We start from the raw sequence: 23,726 nt of genomic DNA, 5'->3' as shown, positions 1-23,726 counted from the left end.
TGTCCAGGAAATTGTTGATAGAATTGTAAGTTTTTCTAATTGTTGATAGAATTGTAAGTTTTTCTATATTAGTCAGCAGCCCGAAAACACTGGTAACATAGTAGTTTTGTATGTTCATGAAATAGGCCCGAATTAAATATTAGTCAGGCGTATCCTTCGGTTCGGGTTCTATCTGATGCACAGCCCTATGATATATAATCCAAAATAGGCCCGAATTAAATATATTTGTTTATAATCCAATTACAGGATACACTACAAAAGTTGGAATCTAATGTAGAGGTTAAATATGGACAAAATGACGTGCTTACACAGGCCCTCGGTACCAAGGAACAACGTGGCCATGTACGTGGGATGGGTAAATTTGTTACGCCATCTCGGTATTTTTTCTTACCCAAGACGGTTAAGCAGTACTTGGACGTGGAGAAGAAGCAGGTGGATCAACAGTTCGGTGTACTTGAAGACGAGGAGATAAACTGAAAAGGGGTTTGAATTATGCTTCCAAAGCTGGAAGCTGCCAAATGTGGGGCAATGAAGAATTTGAAGACGAACCGCCAGACGAAGCGTGTGTAAGTCTTTTATAATTAGTAGTAAAAATGTGGGGCAATCACGCGTTGTTTATTACGTATTTCATGGAGCTGGACTAATTGCGTATTTCATAAATTGCGCGTTGTGAGGGTCGCTAAGCATAATAGGCAATCGCACCTTTGTTTAGCCTGTTAAACAACGCGCAATTTATGAAATACGACCGACCCAGCCCGACTAACTGTTCAAACAGAAACATAAACAGTCACAGACTGTTAAAAACAGGATCAGTTAAAAAAACCGCGATCAGTTTATCAATCGACAGGTGGTTAGACAGAAACAGACTGACCCAGCCCGACTAACTGTTCAAACAGAAGCAGAAACATAAACAGGCTGTAAAGTGTAAACAGACTGTTAAAAACAGAAACAGTTAAAACAGGTCGTAAAACTGAATTATTTAAACTAAATAAAGGTAATGAAATCTGGGTTTATCGGTTCAATTTGTAGGATCATTCGTGTTTTCTTGCGGTGGACGTTGCCTCGAACATAGTAGCCATAGGAACGATAATGGGAGAAATAGACGAGAACATGAAGGTAATGATGGAATGTGGTTTAAAAGGAGAATTTATGCTACCGATTCCACTGGAAGATGAGCTCATTATTCAAGTCAAAGATGGAGTGGGACACATCCTTAGTTGGCCAAGACATCTTGTGATTCGAGTATCGGACTTGGTAATATTATTTACACACGTTTAATGCATCTTGTATTTTAATTTATGAACAACAGGTTATGAAGTTCAGGTTAATAAACAAAAATATTAAGTCAAAGTCAAAAGTATTTACTTATATTTTTGTAGGAAAAGGCAGCGAGGAAACCAATTGAAAAACCATTACCGGTTCTTCAAGGTGAGAAAACCAAAAAACGGCTACGAGAGCCTGCTGATGAAAATGAAAAAAATGATGGAAAAGAAAACGAGACAGCGGAGAAAAAAAAAGGATGGAAAAGAAAACGGGACAACGGAAAAAGAAAAAAAGAAAGGAAACATAATTGAGACAAAGGAAAAAAGAAAAAACAAACCTGTTGAGGGAAATGAAAAGGCGAAGAAAGGAAAAGGAGATGAGAAAAAAAAACAAAAAAGCCGATTCAAAGGAGGACGAGAGAAAAAATGAAGAACAAGGGTAAGAATCGAAAAAAGTACCATATTGACGATGGCGGCAGTGATGGTTGATGGACAACTTGCAAAGGTTGATTCTATAAAAGTGCAGACAGATGATGATTGTTTCGGGTACGATAGTTACATGTACCTACATATGGAAGATTTCGAAGCCGTCTTTGCAGTAGATTGGCTGACTGGTTCTGTTATTTCTTCATATATGATGTAAGTTTATAGCTTTAATTTAATGAATTGTTTGTGAAATACAACATTGTTAATCAGTTTCGTACTTGCATGTTAAAAGGAACTTGTACGAGCAAATCAAGAATGGACCGATTCAAGATCGTGGAATATGTTTTGTTACAGCGACTGCAACCATGACGGATGAACGTAAAACGAAATCCAGACATATTGATGACTCAAGTAAACTGATTGCAAATCGGCTAACCAAATGAAACAACAATGACAACGTCATAGCGCCCTACAATCCCGGGTCAGAATTTTCATTTAATTAATGGTTCGAAAAAAATTAGGACTCTGATGTTGACTTTTTTTTGGTTTTCGTTTTTTGTAGAATACACTGGGTGTTGGCTGTATTAGACATGAAAACTACAACTTGTTATTATCTGGATTCGTTAAGACCTATCGATGTCAATCCGGAGCTAAGACAAATTATTGATGCGTAAGTAATACAAATTATCGAAACATTATATATCATATTCTTTTATATTTCATTATTTTGTTTGTAGGGCAATGGTATTGTACGCTGTAAAAATCGGATCTGACATGCGGGTAAAAGTGAACTGGGTCAACCGCAAGGTGAGAACTTAATATTTTTGGTATTTTTGACTGAATGTAATTATAAGCCTAAATTCTTAACTTTGATTAAGTCTATTATATTTTTGTTTTATAAATCACTACATGCCTTAATTATGTATTAATAATTATATTGTTTGTAATTTTGTAGGGTCTGATTCAACCGGGAAGTACCGAGTGTGGTTATTACGTCTTAAATTTCATGAAGGAGATCGTTCATGAAGGACTTCAAATCCTCATTGATAACAATGTAAGTGAAATTTATTTATTTTATTATTTTTCTGTTATATTGTGGTTTATATGCCCCCTTTTTTTGTATAATTTTCAACTTAGGTCGGGGGAGGCAGACACGAATACACGGAGGCAGATTTTGATGCGGTTCGAGAAGAATGGTTGGTGTATACCACCCGGTTTATATTTCGTTAGTGATATGTATTATTCTAAATATTAACCGATACTTTTGTTAACTTAGGGATTATATGTAATCTTTTGATTTAGGATGTTTATTTTGGAAATGGAACGCATTTTGCTTCTATATTTTAAATTATTAATTTAAATATTATTAATTATGCAAAACAAAAAAAAAATTCTAAATTAAAAGTTATAAGATGACATGCATACATGAATGTCATTAATTGTTGTCATAAACACCAGTATTAAAAGCGCGTAATAAATGTATGTCAAAAACGTGTGTCATAAATGTGTGTCATTAAATACGACACACGGAAAGCGTGTCATACCCAATTTATGACAGGGGCTTCCTTGACGCGCATTTGTGTGTCATAAGTACCCTTTAATGACACGCAATACGTGTCAAGGAAGGCCTTTTTTCTAGTAGTGTCTTGATTCATGTAGATAGATAACTTATTAAGTAGATAAATGTTTATTATATAAAATGTATTATAACTATTTGATAAGTTTGTGTTTGTGGCGGTTCAATGTTGAGTAAAATTTATGAAAAACATAGAAAAAAATAAAAATGACCAACAATATAATCAGAATAACTAAAAGATCACGTTGTTGTGTGAATGGGCATTAAAAAGAAACGTAGATAAAATTTATTGGAACTGGTACAAATTCTGCTTTGTAACAATAAATAAGCAGGGTTGAATTATTTTTGAAATCTTAACAAAAATGAAAAGCGTGAGAAACCATAATTAATATACATGTGTCAAGTGGAGACTAAAGGAAAAATATATAAAACTAATAGTACACATTTTCTATCTCCACATACAATTCACATGTTAATTCCTCCTTTAATATGAGTATATGATTTTGTTATATAAAAATAAAAAAAATTACGTCATTTGTCTTTTTATTTACTATTGTGTCTTTTTCCGTCATTGTGTTTTTTTTCGCTAAATGTCTTTTAACTCGTTATTGTGTTTTTTAAATACTAATAATACCGTTGTGTAATAATAATACGTAAATATAATGAAAAATACCATAAATTATCGATTACATAAAACACAATGATGAATACATATTACATAATAATATAAAACGTAAAACACAATTATGAATACATATAACATAATGGCTTAAAACGTAAGACACAATGGTAAATACATATAACACAATGATTTAAAACGTAAAACACAATAGAAACTAAATATTACACAATGACTTGAAGGTAATACACAATTAACATAATACTATTTTTCTCAAATGAAGTGAATGTTGAGCACAATGACTAAAACATAATGATAAGTAGAGAAACAAATGCTAAGCACAAAATAATGACGAATAAAAAGACACACTGGCGTAATACTTGTTTTAATTTTTAGCTTTAAGATGAGTACCAATTGAAAAAAATCATAATCAAAATCTATAACACAATGCATAAAAAAACTCGATTAAAAAACACAATAGACAAACAAAAAACCAATTATTTATTTTTATTTTTATATAGCAATATGATATTCATATTAAAGATAAAAACACGTTTGTTATTATGGTACAAAAATTTCTAAAAAAATGGCGTATGAAAAAGTTATAGACATTTCAAAATAATGGAGAAATTGACATGCGTCTTGTATGTGAAGAGAGAAAGTAATCATAAGTGAGTTATTACCTTCATGTCCTTTTCATCAATTTTTATTCTAAAATTAATCTCCATCATCTAAATTTAATATCAATGAATTAGATTCCTTCTTACTATTCTCATTTTTGTTGTACTTTGTATTTTAACTATACCCTAAATAAATAATAGCAATGACTATAATAACACTTATAGGATAAAGTTATAATACAAAGGAAGATAAAAATGAGAAGTGTGATAAAGATTTTTGATCACACAAAAAAAACCCTTAAAAAATAAATTCAAAAAAAGTAATAAAAAAATCATAATTCAAAATATAAATAAAAAACGAAAAAAATTTAAAAATTAAAATGTTTTCACCTTCATTCCTGTTCAAAAAAAATAAATAATAAAAAATACAAAAAAATTAAAAAAAATTGACAAAAAGACACAATGGTGTAATCAAAGACATATTGACGAAAATGAACAAAAGACACAATTATAACTAAAAAAGGCACAATAGATCGCAAAATATAACATAATGCTGAACAAAATACAACACAATGTTGAGTAATATATCACAATATAAAGAAAATAAGACAAAATGCTAAAGGAAAAAAAGACACGATCAATGACGAAAATAAATACAAAACACAATAATAAACAAAAAGACACAACGACTTTTTTCACTTACCATTGTGTTTTTTTATGAGAACGAGAAAGACGGTGGAAAAATTTTCGTGTTATTATTTTTTTCGTTTTGTTATTATATTTTGAGTTATGGTTATTTAATTATATTTTGAGTATGGTTTATTTATTTATTTATTTTTATTTTTTTAAGGGATTTTTTTTGTGTGGCTATAAATCTTTCTTATTTTTTTTTCTTTTGTAAAATAACTTGACCCAACACTTATAATAATAATAAAAATAATTGAAATAAAGTCAATCCAAAAATTAAGTCTTTAATTTTATAAATAGTAACTCTATAAAACTGGTTCTAGAAACAAAATTGTTTTCATGAATTACGCAAAAGAAAATTTGATGTTGTTGAAGAAGAAAGAATTTATGATGTACCTCAATGTGGATAGAATGTTCAACATTCTCAATAAAATAACAAGCTAAAATTTGATAGTTGAAGATGAGTAAATTTATTTTAAAAGTGGTTTCAGGGTGAAGGAAGTGGTCACCTAATGGTAATGAAACTATCATTATTACCAGGGATGCAAACGCGCTGAGTCAAGCTCGAGCTCGAGCTCTATCAGGCTCGAGCTCGGCTCGTTTAACTTATACGGTGCTTGAGCTCGAGCTCGGCTCGTTTTTATCTTTATTTATAAAGCTAGAGCTCGGCTTGGGCTCGGCTCTTTTAATATTTATTAATTAATTTTTTATATATTTATAATTATATTTGTATATTTATTTTTATAATAACTTTATATCTAAAATAATAAGTTATTTAGTTAATTTTTTCATAAAATTATATATATCAATTAATAATTATTAAATATATATGTACCTATTAATATATCTAGTTATAAAAAAATATATAAATTACATGCTCGTTTAGGCTCGCGAGCTGGCTCGAGCTCGATAAGTGAAGCTCGGGCTCTGACTCGTTTTAAACGAGCTTTCATTTAGGCTCGAGCTCGTTTAAGCTCGGCTCGATCGAGCTTTTTCACGGGCTGATCTTGAGTAGCTCGCGAGCAGCTCGGCTCGTTTGCACCCCTAATTGTCACTGACCAATCATGCACTACCATATTATTTTTGTCTTCAAATACCAATCATGCACTACCATATTATTTTTATCTTCAACTACCCTGAACTATCATAAGAGCTAGTAATGATGCGTTTAGAGTACCTAAAGAATTTTATTTTATTTTTATAATTTTAAACACAAATAAATAAAAACTTCCATTAAAAATTACATAATTCTTAAGAGAAAATTCCAATTTGACTCCCTGAATTATATTGTCGGGAGACAGAATAGCCCCTGAAAACTAATTTGCGAAGTTTCTACCCTCATGTTTTTTATAATTGTAACATAAGCCCTTGGTTGAGGGTATTGAGCCCCTGGTTGAGGGTACTTTAGTAATTAGACAAATAATAATAATAATAATAATAATAATAATAATAATAATAATATCTAATAATAATAATAACAATAATAGTAATAATAATAATACTAGCAGCTCATCATCATCATTATCATCATCTCAACCATCATCGTCATCTTCTCAACTCTCTCATCCCTCCCCCGTCGCCACCGTCGCCGTCGTCGTCCACCGGAAAACTTCCCACCACCAAACCCATAGATTTTATACAAGATTTTTAACAAAAAAAGCATAGATCTAGATCTAAGGTGTGGATGAGATTTGAAAAATAAATTTGGTGATGCCACTTTGGTGAGCAAGAATGGTAGCGCATGGTGTTTGGTGAGTAGTAATGTGATGATGGAGGTTGAAGATGTGAAAAGGGCCGAAATCCGATTTTCCGGCGGCCGGTGGTCGGAATCCGATTTTCCGGCAAAGAGGTACGGCGACGGGTTGCGGGTGAAGAAGATGGGTGGTGGTGATGAAGATAAAGATATGAGTAGTGGGTATGTTGATTTCTGGCAACGTGTTCGTGATTTTCCGGCTACGGTGGTGGTGGTGTGGCAAAGGAATGGTGGTGACGGGGGCGGTGATGGGTTGCGGGTGAAGAAGATGAAGATGAATGATGAATGATGAAGATGAAGATATGAGTTTGTGTTTGAATGATGATGTTAATTTATGTATTTGTATAAGATTTATGGGTTAGGGTTCTTAGACGGAGATGATGTTCTTGATGTTCTTGATTTTTTGGGTTTGTGTTTGTGTTAGGGTTCTTGATGTTGTTGATTTTCTGGTTTATTGATGTTCTTGATGTGTTTGAATGTTAATGATGAAGATGAAGATGAAGGCTATAATGGTCATTTAACCAATTATTTAACACTGCAGGGAGTCATCTGATCATAATAAAGACTGCAGGGAGCCAAAAAAACCCGCCCAGTAAACATAGGTGCGCAAAATGCGCAAATTAGTTTTCAGGGGCTATTCCGTCTCCCGACGATATAATTTAGGGAGTCAAATTGGAATTTTCTCAATTCTTAATTCAAACTAAAATTAAAAATTACATGATTCAAAATAAAAAAACAAAAATAAACATAATAAAACTAAATCTAAAAATCACAAGGCAACCCATATTTTCTTTCTGTAATTTGACGTTTTCGGTCAAGAATTAAATCCATCAACATGCCGGACAAACCTTCGTGCGACTGATCCCTAAACTCCTTCTTGACGTTGTCAAAATCTTGTTGCGCCATCGCCGCCCGTTGCTCCTCCACCGCCTCCCGTTGCTCCTCAATTAAACGCAAGATTGTTCTCATTGTTTCCTTTTCATTTCCATGTCTCATTGTGATGTTCTTGCCTCATTGAGGTGTAGGAATCAAGTGTGTCAATGAAACTTTGTTTCCTTGAAGTCTCGGACTTCTTCTTTGTTTTTGGGTTGATCTTAAGGAGCGGGATCATTGAGGTCCGGCATACGAGCATTGAACTCTTGGTCGGGTGCCGGCTTCTGACGACCGTCTTCTTTTATCCGAGTGACTTTCAGACGATTCATCAACCCATGGGACTTGAAGCCATTTAGGATGCTTTCTCATAACCTCCCATGCATCAACATGTTCAAACCCACCCTGATGTTTTTTCTTGAATTCCTTCATAGCTTTTTGCATCACTTGAAGATCATTACACCCGCTCTTTCTCACACGATATATAGTTAAAAAATATAAATTGATACAATAGTAATAAACAAATAAACATAACTAGTATACTAAAAAAATAAACACTTACCACATGTTGCCATAATCCGTTAAAAAGTGTAACTTTCCTAAGCATTGTTGTCCACTTTGAATTGAGTTGATTAACGGTTCACTCATTTCCGTCTACGAGGTGGTTGAAATGTTCAAGAACTCTTCCCCAAAAACTATCGGATCTTTGTTAGTTTCTGACCTTTTTGTCCTCGGAAATATGCACCCATGTTTTTCCCAACGCCTCCTCTTTATCGGATGTCCATGGTACACTCACCATCTAACTTTGGAATTTTTATTGTTGGTCGGATTTTTCCTCCTGAACTTCCATTTCATCATTCTCCGCCTCATCATCATCACCTAAATTATATATTTGAAATTGAGGTTCGTACAATGCTTGCGTTTCTGGGACTTCTTCATCATCCTCGTTATCTCCATACAATAGGAGTGGTCGATCTTCGGTGTCTCGAGGGGATCTATAATCCGAGTTTCTCATTGAAAACGGATCGAACGCCATTTCATCCTCCATAGAATAGTGGTATTGCCCATGTGAAACTAGAGGAGAAGGTCTTATACCGAACGGTGTCGGTTGGCTAAAAAACATAGGACGGTAACCTTGTAATTGTTGATTAGAACCGACGCTTACCGAACTAGAATTGACACACCCACCGGTGCCTCTACTGGTTCCTTTATCGGTACCTCTACTAGCTCCTTTACCTGCACCTCTCGAATTGTTAGGATCCATTGGCTAGAAAGGAGATGTATTTTGTAGAAAGGAAATGATGTAAAATTAGGTAGAAAGAAAATATATTTGTGTATAAAAATTAGAATAGATGGAGATTTAAATAGAAAATAGGGGGTATTTAATGGAATTAATGGATTGTGTGTGTGTGTGCGGGGGGGGGGGGGGGGGGGTTGGGTTAGGGGAATAAATCCGTTGTACGATTCTTTGGACAAAAATATCACGAGTATTAGTATCCCTCAAAAGTCACCGTCGGCAAGAATCAAGGGGTGGCGGCGGTGTTCACCGCAGGGAACATCACCCCTAGCCACTTACCTGAGAAGCACTCCCTCCACCCTTAACTATAATTGAAAAAGATTTATTGAAACAAGTGCAATTAGTTTTATTCCAAATGGTTTAACAATAATATTTATGAAAAGTTAATTAAATTAATTAAAATTTAATTATGGATATAATACATGAATATTTAGCATTAAATTTGGTTGAGTATCATAGAATATTTTGCATTAAACTAGCTCAATATCAATGTTCTTTCTACAAAATATGAAATCCTAATCATTAGAAACAGAATTCACTAATATTTAATCAAAGCTATACACATTTAGAATCAATTGATTTGTATAACGAAGCAACAACACAAATCAAAATACTAACCTAACTTCAAACAAAACATAATCGAAATTAAGAACACGTTTACCTCAATGCTTGAATTCCTCTTTTGATAATCGCCTCTTGATTGATAATGTGTATAACGGTATAACCCTATAAATCGTGAATATTGTTTAAATACATATGGAATGAAATCAATAAGAGCAGCGACGATGAATGTTGATGTTGATTTAGTGGAAGCAAATATCATACCTCGATTAATTAATTTGGTTGCAGAAGATCGTAGATTGAAAAAGGTGGTTACTTCTACTAGGGCTTATTAGAGATGAATGCGTGATACGATATGCTATAACCCGAATGAACTATAAATGACCCATTTAAGTTGTTATAAGTCGAATTACTAAAAACGTATTCCCGTACAATACATCTCTCAAAACAAAAGAATGATTTCTAAAATGTCATGTGGACAAATAGGTGTTTGAGAATGTTATGCGACATTTAGATCAATTTGGTGAGGTTTGAAGGGGTAGGTTGTGTGACATTCATTAATTTCAAACCCGAAGTCCGACCGATATTTAAAATTTCGATATAATTTGGATTCACGTTTATTAATGAGAGTATTGAATTTCATATCATTTATGATTCATGTTTATGATTTAATTGTCATGTTTTATATTTTTTATGTTTACGATGTTGCGAACCCGATCGCAAACTCTATTTCATGTATTTAATTCTCAAGTTTCATTTTATCAAAGTCCGGGGACAAAAAATGGCAAATTCCAAATTAGATGCCCTTTTCATTCTCCTTTCATGACACGCGAAAATCATAGGGTTTCTCCCGTCTCTAATTGGGTAGCGATACGAGAAGCTCGGTGCTAGGAACTTTCGTGACACGCGACGCAGCATCTGTTACGCAAAAATCATTGTGGAATGAGATAGTCTTTCGGCTTGGCCAATTAAGCACCACAGTCCATTACTTGGACTTGTTTGACCGATAAGGAACGAACCTATACCATTTCCCTACATTATAACATCAACTTTTCATTAAATTTGGTCAAAATCTCTTAATTATTCATTCAATTTGCAAGAACTAAGTGTTATTAGGCTTAGCCTTGACCAATTAAGTCCATTCAAGCCTAGTTATTAATAATCTGAAGTCTATTAATTGATCACTCCTCTGCCCATCCTTAGTGTTTTTTCTACACATATTAATTGTTTAGAATATCATACTTGTACCAAAATTCATTTAGAAGAAGTGTGTGTTCATAAAAAACGAACTTGGTTCGCTTATGCAACCGTTTGGTCAAGGTTGAGATTTTTACATATTCAAATTTTATAAATTAATTCTTTCATCTTAATAACATCCTTTCAACACTTTTAAAATGTTGGAACCAAACCTGACATAATGCTGAGTTTGTGTTCGACCAAAACCAAACTACTCGCTTAACTTTTCTATCATTACCATTTAGGCTCGTTTCGCCCTTTTTGAAATGAGTCAAATAAACTAACTTGACTTATCAGATTTTAACATAAACTTTCATTACAAACTAAAACTAAACGAATTATAACTTTCGATCAAAATCTAAAACAATTATAAAGTAATATATCTTTTCCTTGCAAAGCTTAAAATCCAAAACAATGAAACGAACTCCATTCCTTTTCAATTCCTTTTATTTCACCTTAAACTTTCATTGAGCCGAGAATCTTTTACATTTTCTAGGATCACTCGTCGAGCCGAATTTGTCTGGGTATCTCATTTAAGTGCATTCTTCATCTTTACTCGCGTAGCATACCATGTGAGTTTCATAACCACCTTTCTACATTTTCATCTCTTTTGGGGGTGTAGCACATTATAAACTGTCATGTTACTTCATGTTTACCTTTTTGCAAACAAATTCACAATATGCATTGCATGCAATTGTTTCTTTCATATTGTTTATGAATTATGTGAATTACATGCTACTTGTTTATTGTTTTATGATGGAAGAGACTCATAAAAATACTCATACTCATAGTGGGAGAGTCTGACAGGACATACCCGCGCCTCCAAGTAATTCGACTATATATCGGAAAGAACGGTGATCCTCATCTATCCTTGTAATTTGACATGTGAATTATTGCATTTTCATGCTAAATATAATGCAAAACTTATGAAATCTCACCAACTTAATTGTTGACAAATTATATTATTTTAAATGTACTATAAGTTGAAGGTAGTCAGTGGCGGATTCAGAAAATTTAGTCAGTGGATGCATAAAAAAGTTCAACCTAGAACTCGTCAATTCAAACTAAGACAAGTCAAACCAAAATGGTTCGGGTCAAACCGAAACAGGTCGAGTAAAATATTTACATTAAACAAACTACGTATAGAAATGTAAACAATAAATTTCATTAAAGATAAACAAAATACATATTACAATTGACCTCTATGTGATTTCATCTTTTAAAAACGGCCAATTACAGTTTCATTCGTAACACTTAAAAGTGCTTCTTTTTTAACACTACAAATTACACAAGTATTCAAAAAAATTTCACCAATTCGATTACGTAAATTTGTCTTTATGATCTTCATTGCCAAAAAAACATCTCTCAACTGTTGCGGTTGCAATAGGCAAAACTAATGTTAGCTTTAATAATCGATAAACCAAATGAAAAGAGATATGTTTCCTTGTTTCCACCATAAGTCTCGCAAGATCCGCAATACCTTTCAGATTAGTAAATCTTTCATCTTTTCGCACACTATCAATGTACAAGCCAAGTTGAGATGCAAAAACTCACACAATCTCATTAACTTTGATGCATCAAACTTGAAAAATGAATCATACGAATTGAAAGCCAACATGTTTTGATGCGTCAAACTTGGAAAATGAATCATACCAGATAATCATTCACTATAAGCCAACAAAGATCACATGCATTTTGAATTTGAAGAAAATGGCACTATTTTTTAAAACAGAAGATCGAAATGGTTACTAGACTTGCAGTTGAAAAATTCAAATACAAAAGAAATAAATTAACAAGTGATGAACCATAAATCATGAATGTTTGTTTTATATTAGAATAATATCAAGAATTCGAAATCACAATTTACAAAATAAATCTAATTTGAGATGTCACATGTGAATCCGCCATCACCCTAATCTGTTCGTCTCCCACTAATTTCAAATTTTCAGTTATAGTGGTTGAACAATTAACTATTATGGGCTTTATTGTTGTTGTTCATAACAAAATTAAATTTGGGTTTAAAAATATTCGCTTAAAATTTAAAATGTTGAATTTGGTGGTTGGGGCACTAATTTTTTTTTGGATGGGTCACTTGGGTCTTTCGACCTAATATATTACATATTTATAAAGGAAACTATGGACTTAAGTGGGTGCAAACGCTCCCCCTGATCGAACACTGGATCCGCCCCTGAAGGCAGATTTGAAGTTAGAAGAAAACTTAGTCCAACCTTTAGGATATTTTAACAAATGTCATATGGAATGATGTATTGTTTTGTTTATTTTCGTATGTTCAAGAAGAAATTAAGAAAATGTGATTTGATATGAAATAAAATAAATATTATTGTCATTTTTAATAGTGTCTACAAATGATGAGCAATCAACATACCATCCCGACGTATAATCCATCATTAATCGGGGTGTTACAGGTTGCTCAAAATCATATTCTTTTATTAGAGAGGAAGATTGAACTGGCACACTATTAAAAAGCCTAATAAGGTGATATTAAATAATTAGGTTTTTATCAGCGTTTCTTTTATTAATTGAGTAGCGCCGTTGTGCCAGTGACCAGAAAAACCCATGTAGCCATTTTTCTGGAATTATACTCGATCTTGAATATTCATTGGAAAGTTTTTGAAATTTCATAGAAACCGATATCAAAATTTTATAAGAGTCGATGTTAAAATATCATAAGAAACCTGACTCATGTACCATAAGGATGGGTGTACCCCTCTTTGTGTATATTTATGTTATCAATCATAACTAGTATAGCTCTCTTAAACCTCTAGGATTCGTGATTTCCTCAAATGAACCAAATCCTCATTGAATTTGATTTTTCCATTAGAAGGGGCTCGCACATGTTCTGCAGTACCCCCTGTGAATACTCCGCCAGTATGAAAAGTTCTTAATGTTAATTGAGTGCCCGGTTCTCCAATAGATTGACCTGCAATAATACCTACAGCTTCTCCCAATTCGACCAGGTCGTCATGAACCGGACTTCGGCCATAACATAATTGACAAATCCAAGATGTACTCCTACAAGTAAAGGGGGTTCAAATAGAGATTGGTTGTGCTCTAAAAGTTATGAATCTATTGACAAGTCCAACCCCAATATCTTGATTTCTAGTAGCAATGCATCGCGAACCTATATATATATCATCTGCTAATACACGGCCAATTAATGTTTGGATAAAAATCCTGTCCGCCATCATTCCATTTCGAGGACCTACAGAAATACCTCGAACGGTGCCACAATCTGTTCGACGTACAACAATGTGTTGCACTACTTCAACAGGTCTGCGCGTGAGATATCCTGCATCTGATGTTCGTATAGCGGTATCCACAACCCCTTTACGGGCTCCATAGCAAGAAATAATATATTAAAGGATAATGTAGGCCCATGTCTATCTTTTGAAAGGAGAGAGCCAAAGACAGATTGAAAGAGAGATGTGATATGCGTGTAGGGGGTATAATCACACCCCTTCTTCTTTACACAAATAATAATAGTTACAAATAAACGACTTAAAATTAGTAGTCAAGATTAATATTATTAGTGTCATAACACTATAACAGTTAAAAAAATCATATTAAGAATAAACACGCAAAACTTAGTTATTCACAATAACCACAAAAACTTTAAGATCATGAGTAGTTATAAAGCCTCACCCCTGGGCATTATGCGTCATGTGGCCCCTAGTCAGAGTTATGGTTTTTTACAAAAAACAAGTGTAGTTATAAAGCCTCCATAGCTTTGTTTATTTGTTTTTTTATAATTCTTAAAGGTAAAAGTAACGACTCTTTTTTGATTTTGGTGCCATAATCGGGCGTTTTATGTATAACTTGCAAAAAAAAAAAATCCTCACAACTTGGAGGGGGGCGGTGTCTACCAGAGTTATGAACTACCCCATAACTCTCCACTACGGATGGTCTAATAAGCTTAACTCATCGAAAATGATAGTAATTTAAATGTATTTCAACATAATGGTCATATTACGTACCCACCGACACTAAAAATGTCCATTTTTTTATAATGGGGGTCCGTTTTATATAGACACATGCGTGCGTCTGCAAAGAGAGGACAAAATGTACTTCTTTTATATATTCAATTCTAAAAGTACTTTATTATATAAAAATATGAGCAATTTAGATCAATAAGAAAATTAACAGAATTTTTCATATTTTACATGTTCCAGCGAAAACTACAATATTTTAGAGTATCCTTTGGGTATATAGTTCAAAAGATGTGCCGTTAAATAAAAAAATGTAGCTTCAAAGATTTTCCATGACTTAGAAAAATAATGAGATAGATCTTTAAATAACCACCTTATAAATCAGGTTAAAATAAAATGTATATTTGTTTATGCGCATTTCACTATTCTCTGCTCAAACTCAATCTAGCCATGCAATGAAATGTCTACAAATATATATAAATAACTTTTAAACCCGTGTGTTACACGAGATTTGTCAAATAACCGAATTTTAGGTATTTAATCATACGCAATTCAGAGATTTTCTTTTGAGTTTATAAATGAATTTTAATATTATCACACACACTTCATATGTTACATATCTAAATTTTACATTTTCCTAAGATTGAAATAATGTTTTAAGATGACATATAATCAAACTTTTGTTATTACCTATACATATTAAAGATGTTTTATATGATCAATACGAATGTAAGTTAAATAATGTTTTGCAAATTATAAGATTATAAATATTGCATTTATTCAACGAAATTTGAAGTACACATGTAATCAAATATCTATTATAAACATAAGTCACTAATTATTATACGATAATAGTTCGTAAATTATTATTAAACTAAATTAATCATTCAGTGTTTGATTTTTAAAATTATTATAGATATTCAATAGTTTATATATTTTTTTAAATAAATCATGGACAAACTTTTAATTTCTAATAGTAAAACCAGATGTACCATGTTAGTAAAAGTTAGTGTGATTTAAATTACATTAAATACATTCCTTTTTTTATATGGTTACAATTAATGGGTCATACCAATTAAACCTATGATCCATGGGCATGGGTGGCTTGTGGGACAGCGAAAACAAGTTAAGGCTTTAAGCCCACAATTAATTAAGGCCCCCCCAAGTTAAAAAAAATGTTACATAAAGATATATTATAATGGGTAGAGTAAACCCAAAGTAATATATTTGTTTAGTGGTAGGCTTGGTTGTTACTAAAATATAGGTTATGAGTTCAAAACATGTAATACACAAAAACAATGTCTAGACAATTTTCATAAAAAGGATCGAAAATCTTGTTTCGATTTAGGCATCCACATTCGTTGAGCCGGCTCTGTCTATAAATAATATTGATTAATGAGAGTAGATATTATAAAATTTGAGTGAAATTAAAGTTGAAATTAAATGTGCTTAAAACAGATCATCCTCATTATTTTTATTTATTAATATATAGGTACATAGGTAGATATAAAGAGAACTTTTCAGAAGCATTGATTTGATTAATCAAAAGTTGCAAACGACCGAGGATATTAAGTGTAATTAATTGGAAAATTGATGGGTTAGATATTAGAAAGTTGAAAACGAACAAGGGTATAATCGTAAGACAAACAAATTTAGAATTCAAACAAACCGGTTTCAAGTTTTTTATCCCTTGTTTTACTCCTAACTAGTGTCACATTGATTATCGCGACCGAAATGAGGGATTTTGATACGAGAAGAAATGTGAATTAAAGAGAAGTTGAAATATACATGTCAATATTATTATTATTATTATTATTAAATTGTATTAATGCGTTTGTATGAGTGTTAACATGTTAAATGAAGGAAAACGATATACAATTGACATGTAGCTTAGGGGAAACACTAGTTGTTTGGTTCCTAAGCGTCATGCAGGTATCTCGATTCTAATTGTGCATTATTGCAAGCAGTTTCATTATTATATTTAACTATTATTTTTCTCTGCGTGTTGCGCCAGGCAGGTCGGTAAAACACGAGTGGTGCTAAAACACAAACATTGATTCGGTAAGTCGACACGAATTCGGTCGGTTTCAGTTACTTGCGTAATTGTATCGGAGCTAAGAAAAAATAAAACAAAAAAATATAAAAATTGGGGTAGCCCGATGGTGTGGCGACGATTGGTAAAACTCAATCATTTGTAAAACCCGTTATCGATCCCGAGTGTTGAGGCAATTGAGTCTACGTGAATTCAGTTGGTTTTTGTCATGTTGGTTACGGTACCGGAACTAAAAAAACAATATTCGGTCGGTTTTCGTTACGGTAACGGAACTAAAACAAAATGTGGCGAGTCTACGCGAATTCGGTTGGTTTCTGTTGCGTTCGACACGGTACCGTAACTAAAACAAAATAATAAAAAAAAACAAAAACAAAATCCACATTCGGTAGATTTTCACTACGTTCATTATGGCCGAAACTAAAACAAAACAAAAATACTACCAACAGGGTGCCGCAAATCGCCCAATCGGAGCTTTGCGGCACCAAACTTGTTAATTATATTATATAATAATAATTCCATAATCTCTGTTTTTAATTACCCACCATTTAATCTAACCGCGTTCTTTGAATCAACATTCGATTTGGATCTTTCAAAAAAGAACATTGTTCATGAAGACTAAAGGAGGTTTTTTTCTTGACTTCTAAAGACTAACTCGTGAGTTACGTATGCGTAATTTGTGTTTTCTTTATTCAGCAACAAATCGTTGATTTGAAAAAATTTTGTATAATCGACAAGTTCAAAGGCATAAAATCGCCTCTAAATTCTTGACTGGTCGCTATGAAAATTGCAAATTGGCATTTTTGATTTCTGATTTTTTATGAGTGGCGCGTGTAGTTGATGACAACAGACTACGTTATAAGTTCTATGGTTTAATTTCTATGCTAATGTACCTAAACACCAAATTTAGTGTTTCTATATTATGAGTTACACATGTTTAATCAACTCTCATGTGTTTTTTTTACTTGATCAAGTATTAGGACCTTTTTTTTCTCATTGCTTCCATCTTAACTTTCAAAAAAGGTATTGTTATTTGATTTATGCTACTATAGATGTTTTGGCTTTTCGTTCGTTTTGTCTATGGCAGAGTATTAGCTACTTATAAATAGATTTTTTTAATGATAATGAAAATCTTATGAAAATTGTTCACAATCAAATGTAATTAAAAAAAATAGGCTTGTTTTTTTATTGGAATTTGTTCATTGTATCAACCATTATAATTACATGGTTAGGTCATTCTAACAATTTAGTTTACTAATTTTGTTAGTATAGTCTGTTCATCTACAAAAAGTTAAAGCATTATGCCAACAACGAAGACATGTTCTTGTTAATTAAGAATTAATGTTAGTATGTTGAATAACGGGTTTATCATAAAACAATGATTTTTTTGAGGTCGTAAAATTAAGGAACTCGGCAAAATAGCCCCGTAACTTCGGGAGAAGGGGTGCCTCCTCACAAAGGGGGTCGCAGTGATCAGGCCCGGGCGACTGTTTACCAAAAACACGGGTCTCCCTGAAGACTTCACTTAACAGGTTTAAAAATGATAAATCAACATAAAAAAAATTAGGGAATTTGAAGAAGGATTCAATGAAACTGTTAAACCTTAGACAAGTGAATCAAGAACATCAAATACGATATTACATAAAACGTTTATGTAACTATTTTCATTAATAAGAAACATGAACAAAATACTTTCTACTCTAACTAATGATGGGTTTATATAGCACCCACAATTCTAATCCTACTCAAACTAGGAAACTTAATCATACTAGACTTCTAATTTATTTAATAAAAAATAAAAGATAATTATGACACCAAGTTATTCAACTTGGTCCCTGAACTTTGGATCTCCACCAAACCACCCCTTGAGATCTTCCGTACCACCCTTACACTTTTCGTATTAATCATTCAGGTCCTTCAAGTTGGTGTTGCTCCAAGTTTTACACTCCCTCTCAATACCAACTTCCATTGTTCCTCCAAGATCCTTCACATCTTGTAAAGCTTGCACTTCCTTTAGCTTGATTCTTGGATTCGACTTCACCACACTACCTTCAGGTTTCTTTTTCCTGGTTATAAATAAGCTAGTTTCGAGACTACCACTATTTAGAACTGCATCACTCAGTTTTAGAAAGGAAACAACTTTTGCTTTCTCAACTTCATGACCAACTATCATGGTACTTAAAGCAATCCTTCCATCCCCACTCGATGCATGCTCCCTCTCAAACTCAACTATTTTATTCGTTCGTTCGTTCGGATCACTCGAACTTTGCATGAACTTCATGCGAAACCCCACGTCAACTTTGTTGGTTTGTTGATCTTCAACGTTTACTATTCCATCATGACAACCCGTAACATGAGACGGAGCTACCTCCTCGTGCACTTCATCCAACACGATTTCTCTCTCGTCTTATTCGATTACTGTCACAGTTACATCTTGATCAACCGTACTTTATTCTTCAACCACAATTTTATCATCATCTAAATTCAAAATAACAATAGATGATTCCATGGTTACCTTCAACAGATTTGACTCCGGCACTACTTCCTGAGTTGTCCACCAACAGGAGCCTACTTCAAACCATTCATCTACCAGGTTCGGTTTGAATTCGTTGACAACTGCGTAATTTTTCTGAACCTCGGCCATATTAGCCTCCACATCCCACGGTTCTTCTTCTTTAAAAACAACTACATTACCTTCATCCCTAGGTTCTCGACAATATTTTGCCATATGCCTTTTTTGTCCACATTATGGCACTTAAAAGGAAACTGCTTTGGTTGGTACCTTGACTCCTTGTCTCGGTTCTCTTTGTCTGAAGAATCTTCTTCAGAGTTGTCATCTCGGCTCTTTCGGTTCCATTCTTTCTTCTTCGGTCGTTCACTTTTCTCGTTCTCCCAGTACTTACTCTTGCCTTTCTCGCGATAACGGTTCTTATATTTGTTGAACTGATGCTTCTCCTTCCTTCCGACATACAAGGCTTCACTCTCGGTTTTAATCGACACATCGGCTAACTATTTTACCAAGGCTTCTTGTCCAGAAAGAATTTTCTCGAACTCGGTAATACTCAGTTGGGTCGCCCACCCTTGAATAGCGGTAACGAAGCTAGGATACTCCGGCCTTAAACCGTGGATGAGTATCCGCTTCATACGAGCATCGCTAACCTGAGACTGTGGATCGAGCTCTCCAATCTCGCGACACAAATTCTTTACCTTGCGAAAATATTGTGCGATAAGAAGATCACCTTGGGAAATCATCATTAACTCACCGTCAACTAGTTCAATCGAGCATCGTTTTTCTTCGTGAATAAGGTATCCAACGTATCTCACGCTTGCTTTGGGTATTCGAGATTTTGAATGTGATCAAGAACGTCATCATCCACCGTTGTCTTGATGATAAACATCGCACGACCCGCTTTCACCTGCCACTTTCCGATACTACCATTAATATCGTTTGCGGGTTGTCTCGTCTTGGTACCGTTCGTTACCTGCCAAAGATCTTGACCTTGAAGATACGATTTGATACTTGTCTACCATTGTTTGTAGTTGCCCTGGTTCAACTTCTTGATTCCTCTTACGACTTGGAGTTCTGCCATTGTTTCGGTTTTTGGGTAACTTCTACATTGCGATCGGATTCTTTTCTTGCGATCTGGAACTCGTCAAAACTTGTACCGAACAACAACCGAAATTGCTCAAAAATAATCCGTCTTGATGCCCTTAATATTATGGTGACTTTTAAACATAAAATTATGGAATATGAATGATGCTTTTGTTTGACTTCTGATTCACAAATTTCAAATCAGATGGGCAACAACAATTAAAAACACACACACAACAATTATTATATAAATAAGGTAACTAAAATTTTCTTCCTTGTGATTCGATGACAATAGCAAGCAAACCAAAACCTCAATAATAATATATTGCTTCTTCCTTTATTTTGTGATCCACTAACACCAACAGCAACAAATTAACAATAATTAGAGGGACGGCAGTGGGACTACCAGTTGAACCCTTAACCACAGACCTTTCATTGCTTTTGGAAACGTACATGCAATCAAGTTGCGATCGTGAATTGTATCTTGTCCATGATCGGTTTCTTGGCCTCTTATGTCTTTGATTGGAAACAACTACTTCAATCAAGACTTACCACAGATCAGAAATACGAGCCTGGATCTTTAGGCTCTAATACCACTTGTTAAACCGTAGACAAGTGAATCAAGTACACCAAACACGATATTGCATAAAACGTTTATGCGACTCTTTTCATTAATAAGAAACATGAACAAAATACTTTCTACTCTAACAAAAGAAAACTAATGATGGGTTTATATAGCACCCACAATTCTAATCATACTCAAACTAGGAAACTTAATCATACTAGACTTCTAATTTATTTAATAAAAAATAAAAGATAATTATGACACCGAGTTATGCAACTTGGTCCCTGAACTTTGGATCTCCACCAAACCGCCCCTTGAGATCTTTCGTACCACCCTTACACTTTTCGTATTAACTATTCAGGTCCTTCAAGTTGGTGTTGCTCCAAGTTTTACAGAAACATGTTCGATTACTAATTATCATCTTTACATATGTGTAAATCTGTTAATTTTAAAAAGTTTTTGTTTATTCATTGTCATAAATATTGTAGTAGTAGTAGTAGTAACAAAGCCGAGAAAAGTAAAAAGACTAGTTAAACATGTAAAAGTTGCAAATGGTAAGGAATATTGTGCAATAAAGAGCATAGGAAGACGAATTCTAAAGGAATGCTATGAACAATTGATTTTCTATATATTGATTATTAAGGTATTTGTTATTTTCCATATGTTTAAATCTGTCAAAGTTGGAGTAGAAGCATATTTGTGTGTTCTCAAACTCTACTGGAAATGGGAAATAGAATGTTATGACTTAAGCCATACCAAACAATATTAAAATTTGATTAGGTAACAAAAAATAACAACATTGACGGTTGTCTCTTTTTCATGATGCACATGGAAAAGTGCAAGTGAAGTAAATAAAGAGACGACTTGGATTGTGGCTTAAACACTATAAATTTAGGTGAAATTGCAAATAAGGGGATCGTGGAAAAGATATGTTGCAAGGAGTACTCTATGATAAGAACATCCATAGAGATGAGGTGATAAAGGGACAATGAACTTGTATAAAAATGAGAATGCGATGAAAGCATTAAAGATTTTGGAAGAGGGCGCGGAAAAATAGGTCGTCTGGATCATGTAAAAAATATCTTGGTGTTTATTATTAATTGTTTTGTTTAGGAATTTCTGGTATGTAAGGCTTCTAAACCAGGCACCTTACATCATAAGACCCCGATCCTAGTAAACGGTTGGACTTAATTATGAACATATATTCATAAACAAGGATTTCTTTATTTGCATCGAAATTTGAACATTTAAACATGCGTAAACATGTGCTTGCCTTTAAACATACGTAACATAAGAAAGTTTTAAACTACGAATGCTATCGGTTTATTTGGATAGTCACCTATGCTCCTTAACTCACCACGTCCTCATGCATTAACCTCTATACATACTAAAAGTTAGCTACAATGAGTGAGTTCTAGTTTAACATAGGTAAACATGTTATCTTTATTCGTTTATTAACATCCAGGTCAATAGATATACAAACCATACTTAACATGTCTAATACTACAAGAATTACCTTAACATAACATACTTAAAACATTCACATTCTAACCACGAGCATGTACATACTTAGCAGTATATCCCTATACTCATTGTTATGAATACATACAAGGTTCGCAGTCCTTTCCTATGTTCAGACATTCATGGTACGCACAAGGTTCTCAGTCCTTCCGTATACAACTACATTCACATTCACGATACGTACAAGGTTCACAGTTGTAAACCCCCGGTCCCGGTGCCGTATTTTAGCGTTATATTTACTCATAAACACAGTTTTCTAAATATCAGAGTGAATTAAAACTTTCGCGGAAACATTAAACTTCAACCATATATTACATAATCATTGAAATATTCATAACAACCAAACTCTTGTCTTAGAACATAATTGAAAAGTTAATGTTAAAACATCACAACATTCTTCTCAAGATGTCAGCCTCTTCAGTCCAATGCCATGTGTCTTCATTCAAGCTAGCTGCCTTAGCCAATTTACCTGCGTGCATACTAAAAGTCAGCTACGCCGAGTGAGTTCTAGTTAATCAGGCAACATACAATACGTTCATATACTACATACTTAACCCGCTTTACTTTCTTTTGTACATACATAAGTATATATCTTCATGCTTACTTTCATACTTTCGTTCATTCATACGTTCATATTTTGCTTTACATACATACTTATACGTTTTAAAGAGCCTTTCGCCCTATAACCTCACATATATTATATGGATTTGGTCCCTATCCTCTTAGATATTATAAGGGTCTGATCCTATCCTCTCAAGTATTATTAGGGTTTGATCCATATCCTCTCAGATATTATAAGGGTCTGGTCCCTCCTTCCCACTTAATCATAAATTCATACATATATTTCTTCATACTATTCTTCATATAATTACATACATACTTTTAATCTTTTCTATATCATTCATTAAACAATCATATCGCATACACTTACCACTTAAGGTAAGTATATTAACTAACCACACTGGAGTATGCACACAACCCCGAAAACATGACAGAGAAAGGGGGCTAGAAACTCACTTGTGTCCGGTTTCTTTCTGAGTTTATGGTCACTCCTCTTCTCAACTGGGCACGACTAACTGTTTAACAATTAATAAGTATCACTTAACTATCTCTAACTATATCATACTTCTAGGTTAGTGAAACC

This window comes from Bidens hawaiensis, unplaced genomic scaffold (assembly GCF_021521415.1).
Source record: "Bidens hawaiensis isolate Kalapana, Puna unplaced genomic scaffold, B.hawaiensis_p1.1 tig00020425_1, whole genome shotgun sequence".
Lineage (NCBI taxonomy): Eukaryota > Viridiplantae > Streptophyta > Magnoliopsida > Asterales > Asteraceae > Bidens > Bidens hawaiensis.
This window is presented reverse-complemented; position numbering follows the sequence as displayed.